The sequence below is a fragment of the Mustelus asterias genome, chromosome 26, assembly GCF_964213995.1.
Source record: "Mustelus asterias chromosome 26, sMusAst1.hap1.1, whole genome shotgun sequence".
Taxonomy (NCBI): Eukaryota; Metazoa; Chordata; class Chondrichthyes; order Carcharhiniformes; family Triakidae; genus Mustelus; species Mustelus asterias.
Window position 1 is genome coordinate 45753370 of NC_135826.1, and position 7439 is coordinate 45760808.

The following is a 7439-nucleotide window of genomic DNA, read 5'->3' on the forward strand; positions in this document are numbered from 1 at the left end:
ATGAAAGTCAAATATACAAAGACACAGGAACATGTCTGGGCCGGGCCCATCAATCACCCATCAAAGATCATTGCACTGCACTGAGACCCAGCAGGAGATCATCGCACCCCATTGAAATGCACCGGCCTATTGTTAGAAGCCCAGATCAGAACAGACTTTCTGTCACCTAGCGTTCCTGCAGTTACCTTATCTAACAGGTTACATGTAAGCAATAGATGGACACATGGGGGCGAGCCCCGGTGTCCTGTCAGGCAGACATCAAGAAACCCACTGGGTATTGGAACCCCCTCCTGGGACCTCATTGGCCGGAAACCAAAGAAGTTTCTGGAAAGTCAGGCAGGCAGGGGGTAAAGGTACGCATCTCAGACACACCAGCAGCGAAAACTCGCCAAAGGCGACCTTGACCATCCGGAAGACTGACCAGAGAAGGAAGGAAGGAAGGAGCTGCCATCTAGACTCACCCTCGTGACGATGGACCAGAGGGACTCAGAGAATCGAGCCTGCAGTTTAACCAAAACATTTTTGCGGGTAGTATACTTGAATCTGGGGTATCCTCTTGTTTTATGTGGGTAATTTAAGGGTTAATAGTGTTATTATTAATAAACTTGTTGAACCTTTACTTGAGTTTGTCCTTTGTCCATCTTGCAAATAAAGGCACCGGGGTAAAACATAAGAACATAAGAAATAGGAGCAGGAGTAGCCCATCTAGCCCCTCGAGCCTGCCCCGCCATTCAATAAGATCATGGCTGATCTGAAGTGGATCAGTTCCACTTACCGCCTGATCCCTATAACCCCTAATTCCCTTACCGATCAGGAATCCATCTATCCGTGATTTAAACATATTCAGCGAGGTAGCCTCCACTACTTCAGTGGGCAGAGAATTCCAGAGATTCACCACCCTCTGAGAGAAAACGTTCCTCCTCAACTCTGTCCTAAACTGACCCCCCTTTATTTTGAGGCTGTGCCCTCTAGTTCTAGTTTTCTTTCTAAGTGGAAAGAATCTCTCTACCTCTACCCTATCCAGCCCCTTCATTATCTTATAGGTCTCTATAAGATCCCCCCTCAGCCTTCTAAATTCCAATGAGTACAAACCCAATCTGCTCAGTCTCCCCTCATAATCAACACCCCTCATTTCTAGTATCAACTTGGTGAACCTTCTCTGCACTCCCTCCAAGGCCAATATATCCTTCCGCAAATAAGGGGACCAATACTGCACACAGTATAAACCTTGGAGTAAGCAAACTGGTCAAAAGTATCTGAGAATTAACAGGCAAAACGCTGCAGGAAAGGTTGTCCCGAGGCATGGTACATTGGCGAGACCATGCAGACGCTACGACAATGAATGAATGAACACCTCTCGACAATCACCAGGCAGGAGTGTTCTCTTCCTGTTGGGGAGCACTTCAGCAGTCAATTCTTTTTTTAAGACACACCTTAACATCTGCCTCTTTGACCAAACTTTTGGTCATCTAACCTGATACAACCTATTAACTTTAAGGAACGGCGTAAAGGAGGAAAGAGGTAATGGAAGCAGAGAGGTTTAGGGAGAGTTTAATAATTCAGTTCAAAGTCATATAATTTTCCACCTTGTTAGCTCTTTCAAAAAGATCACAAAATGGTACAAAGTTTGTATCATAGTTGCTTTCATCTCAACACTTTTGAGGTCCATTAGGTGAGATCAAAAGCCTATTTTGACATTTCTGTGGGATTCTGATGGGACGGAAGAACCTGAGAAAGATGAATGGTCTCCATTTCAAAAGGTTCTTATTTCCATTTGAAAGACTAGAAAATTTTCTTGAGGCAATTTACTTCACCGAACAAAGTAAGGCATGGTGTAGACATGTTGTGCAAGAATAGCCTGAACTTTATAAAGGAAATAAATGGAGTTCCGACTCTAGAAAGTAGTGTTATTTTACTGTGATTCAAAGCATTCGCAATAGTTTGGCTCAGTTATTAGGCTCTGACTCAGATGGTTGTAGGTTTAAACCACACAAAAGGATTTACTCTGATAATCCTGGATCAACCCTCCAGGGGGAATGCTGAATTACTTTTTTTAAATCTTTGTTCATGGGATGTGGGTGTCGCTGGCACGGCCAGCATTTACTGCCCATTTCTAATTACCCTTGAGAGGGTGGCGGTGAGCTGCCTTCTTGAACCGCTGCAGTCCATGTGATGTAGGTACACCCACAGTGCTGTTAGGGAGGGAGATCCAGTATTTTGACCCAGCGACAGTGAAGGAACGGTGATATATTTCCAAGTCAGGATGACGAGTGACTTGGAGGGGCACCTCCAGATGGCAATGTTCTCATGTATCTGCTGTCCTCCTTCCAGATGATAGTGGTCGTGGGTTTGGAAGGCGTTGTCTAAGAAGCTTTGGTGAGTTGCTGCAGTGCAACCTGTAGATGGTCACATGGCTGCTACTGTGCATTGATGGTGGAGGGAGGGAATTTTTAAGATAGTGGGTGGGATGCCAATCAAGCAGCCTGCTTTTCCTGGATGGTTTAAAAGTTCAAAGTTTATTTATTAGTCACAAGTAAGGCTTACATTAATACTGCAATGAAGTTACTGTGAAATTCCCCAAGTCGCCATAGTCCAGTGCCTGTTTGGGTCAATTCACCTAACCGGCACGTCTTTCAGGCTGTGGTAGGAAACTGGAGCACCCTGAGGAAACCCACGCAGACACGGGGAGAAGGTGCAAACTCCACACAGACAGTGAGCCAAGCCGGGATTCAAACCCGGGTCCCTGAGGCAGTGCTAACCACTGTACCACCGTGCCGCCCGGATGGTGTCAAGCTTCTTGAGTGTTGTTGGAGCTGCATTCATTCAGGCAAGGGGAGAGACTTGTAGATTGTGGACAGGCTTTGGGGAGTCAGGAGGTGAGTTACTCACCACAGAATTCCCAGTCTCTTACCTCTCGTGTAGCCACTGTGTTTATATGGCTGATTCAATTAAGTTTCTGGTCAATGATAACCCCCCCCAGATGTTGATAGTGGGGAATTCAGTGATGGTAGTGCCATTGACTGTCAAGGGGCAATGATTAGTTGGAGCCATTTACAGCACAGGAGGAGGTAATTTAATCCATCGAGTCCCTGACAGCTCCTCATGGAGTAATCCAGTCAGTCCCACTCCCCTGTCATTCCCAATAGCTGTGCGAGTTTACTTGCTTCAAGCACCCATCCAAAATTCTAAATCTGGGGCTCCTTACTCCTGTACAATCAGCTAATAGAAAGAGTTTTTCCTTTTCTTCCTTAATGAAGTCTGTCATAATCTTATACACCTCTATTAAATTTCCCTTCAATCTCCATTGCTCCAAGGAGAACAACCCAGCCTTTTCAACATAACCTTGTAACCCCCGCCCCCCCCCCCCCCCCCCTCCCCCTGGAACTATTTTTTCTCCTGCACCCTCTGCAGGACCTTCCCATCTTTCCAAATGTGTGGTGACTGAAACTTGACACAATACTCTAGTTGGGGCTTTAAATAGGTTCAGCATAACTTCTAGTTTTATGTCAACGCCTTTAATCATGAACCCAAGATCCCACATGTTATTATCTCAAGATGTCTTGTCACCTTCAAAGATTGATTCTCATGCACCAAGGTCTCTCTGTTCCTGTGCACTCTTTAGAACTGTGCCATTCAGTCTATATTGCCTTTCCCCATCCCTCTTGCCAAAAACCTTTCACTTAGAATCATAGGATCCCTACAGTACAGAAGGAGGCCATTTGGACCATCAAGTCTGCACCAACCATAATCCCAGCCAGGTCCTATTCCCACAACCTCACGCATTTTACCCTGCTAATCCTCCTGATGCTAACAGACAATTTAGCATGGGCTATCCACCTAACCCGCACATCTTTGGAGTGTGGGAGGAAACCGGAGTACCCGGAGGAAACCCACGCAGACACGGAGAGAATGTGCAAACTCCACACAGACAGCCACCCAAGGCCGGAATTGAACCTGGGACCCTGGTAATGTGAGGCAGCAGTGCTAACCACAGTGCCACCGTGCTGCCCACTTCTCTGTACTAAATTCATCTGCCCATTCTGCTAACTTATCCATGTCCTGTTGCAGACAATTTGTACAGTTTTCACTGTTTGTCACTGCTCCATGTTTGAAATTTTACTCTGCTTACCTAGACTTGTTGGAGATGGTCATTGCCTGGCGCTTGTGTCAATGCCATGAATGTTACTTTCCACTCATCAGCCTAAGCCTGGATGTTGTTCAGGTCTTGCTGTACTTGGACACGGACTGCTTCAGTCTCTGAGGAGTCACAAACGGTGCTGAATATTGTGCAGTGATCAGCAAACATCCTCACTTCCGACCTTATGAAGAAAGGAAGGTCATTGATAAAGCAGCTGAAGACACTGCCCTGAAAAACTCCTACACTGATGTCCTGAAACTGAAATGATTGACTACTAACTACCACCTTCCTTTGTGCTAGGTATGACTCCAACCAGTGGAGAGTTTTCCCCCGATTCCCATTAACTCCAGTTTTGCTGGGGCTCCTTGATGTCACACTTGGTCAACTGCTGCCTTCATATCACTCTTACCTCACCTCTGGAGTTCAGCACTTTTGCCCATGTCAGTGGTGCTGTCCTTGGCTTGAGATGCCAAGCTCGTGTTGGGTGATTCGTATGAACATTAAAGATTGTGAGGCAGAAAAATAAGTTGTTCTGTCAAACCTCCTCTCTCAGCCAAGAGTGAAAAGTGTTTTTAACCTGGAACTTAAAGTCCACATCACAACTTCATTCCTATCAACAGCGTAGATGGACACATTTTATTCGAAAATGTATGTAAAATGTTAAGCAACTGTTGTGTGTGAAGCCCTCTTTGCAGGTAGAAGTTGTTCAATTTCCAATTACTAGCTGGGTCCTCTCCCACTTGTTCTAGTTGCTCTCTGCTGTCGGGGTCAGGGTGCCAGATGTAACAATTTTTCAGAGTTGAGATAATGTACGTTAAGCAATTTAACCATGGGGAATATCACATTCACACAAAGTATACATACATTCTCCAACATGGTGGCAATTCAGAGTGAGAATCCTAACTGATTCTCCCTGAATAAAATCCCCAAGTCGACTGAAATAGCATCCGACAGATAACTCAGCGCAGAGCAGGAATTAGACCTGGAATGTTGTTGTCTGGGTTTAATACTGTTCTCAAGCCACCGGGGAAAGCTAGATGTACAATTTTGAATTCAGTAAATCTGGTCCCTGCTTACCATTTTGGATAAAAAGCCTTGATTAAATAATTTAAGTTATAATTTGGTTCGTATGCAAGATTATTTCAGATTGCAGTGCAGGGTGGCACAGTGGCTAGCACTGCTGCCTCACAGTGCCTGGGACCCGGGTTCGATTCCCAGCTTGGGTCACTGTCTGTGTGGAATTTGCATATTCTCCCCATGTCTGCGTGGGTTTCCTCTGAGTGCTCCTGTTTACTCCCACAGTCCAAAGATGTGCAGGTTAGGTTGATTGGCTATGCTAAATTGCTCCTTAGTGTCCTGGGATGTGTAGATTAGAGGGATTAGCAGGGTAAATGTGTGGGGTTGTGGGGTAAGGCTTGGGGTGGGATTGTTGTCGATGCAGACTCGATGGGCCGAATGGCCTCTTTCTGCACTGTAGGGTTTCTATGATTCGATTTGTGATTCAGGGGAGTTCAGGTTGCACTTCAGAAGAAGGATGAATATAACATAAAGTGAATAGGATTGCTCTGTCACACCGAGTATTACACAAACTGTTCTTAGCAGCTCTAAATTAAATATTTTCATACACTTTTATATGCACGTTGTAGTCTGGAGCTAGATTGTCGAGTCTCCAACTTTCTTTCCATCACACAGCTGACCAGGGGATCTCTCCCACTTTTACTGCCTGCAGATCACAGCAGTCCAATGAATACATCCAGCAAATATAAAGTCTAATGTTTAGTTGAAGAATAAAAATGTAATTTGTGGTATTGTGTTTGAAGAACTATTTCAGAAGCATAGTTGTTAATATTTGTGAAACTGATGTTCTGTCTGAATCTCAAGTCAAAATAAAATTCCAGTGATTCAACAAGAAGCAGGGGATTTCTGCTGGTACCCAAGCCAAGATCCATTAACTGATGCTTTAAATAAAGATTTACATCTATAATAGCAACTTTTACAACCTCAGAATGTCCCACAATGCTTTACAACCAATGAAACGTACCCACTGTTGTAATATAGGAAACACGGCAGCTAATTTGTGCGCAGTAAGCCCCCACCAACATGTGATAATGACCAGATTTCTATTCTCTCCATTGATGTTGCTTGAGGGACAATTGTTGCCCCAAGACACACTGTCTTTGAAATAGTGCCATGGATCTTTTATGTCCACATAAGGGCACAGTAAGAAGTCTCACAACACCAGGTTAAAGTCCAACAGGTTTATTTGGTAGCAAATACCATAAGCTTTATGGTATTTATTAAGGTATTTGAAATAAGGTAGCAAATACCATAAGCTTTATGGTATTTATTAAGGTATTTGAAATAAGTAGCAAATACCATAAGCTTTATGGTGTTGTGAGACTTCTTACTGTGCTTACCCCAGTCCAATGCCGGCATCTCCACATCACACACATAAGGGCAGACAGGGCCTCAGTGCAATGTCTCATTCAGCATCCTGCACCTATGACAGTGTAGCACTCCCTCAGTCCTATCTGGGATTGTCAGGCTAAATTTTTATCCTCAAGTCCTTGGAGTGCAGCTTAACTCCCAACTCCGAGGTAAGAGTGCAAACAATTGCGTCATGGCTGATGTTTGTGTGTTCCGATTGACTCTTCACTATCTATAAAAATGATGACACTTGGGTAATCCATTGGCTGGAGTGTATTATAGAAGATTCTAAAGTTAATTAAGGAATCATATGAATGGGTATAACATTTAGACTCTACAAATGAGTATTTCTTTAGTCCTAATACCATGTGTCTTCTTGTTCCAGAATCCTTTCATTCCCCCATCCCTATATTCCCTTTTTCTCTCCAACCACCTATCCAATCTCTTATCTCTGCTTCAATCATTAATGCAATCCATCATCTCACAACCGTGTGTGTAAATAGATTCTTCCCGAGTTCCTGTGTAGATAGGAACAGTAGTTAACCAGAATACTAAAATTCCCTCCTTTTCTATTGAATAGCATCATTGGCACGATACAGTCACAGAGTCATTGAGATTTACAGCATGGAAACAATTTTTTTGTAACCACTAAGCTAGTCCCAATTGCCCCCGTTTGGTCCATATCCCTCAAACCCATCTTACCCATGTAACTGTCTAAATGCTTTTTAAAAGACAAAATTGTACCGCCTCTACTACTACCTCTGGCAACTCGTTCCAGACACTCACCACCCTCTGTGTGAAAAAAATTGCCCCTCTGGGCCCTTTTGTATCTCTCCCCTCTCATCTTAAACCTATGCCCTCGAGTTTTAGACTC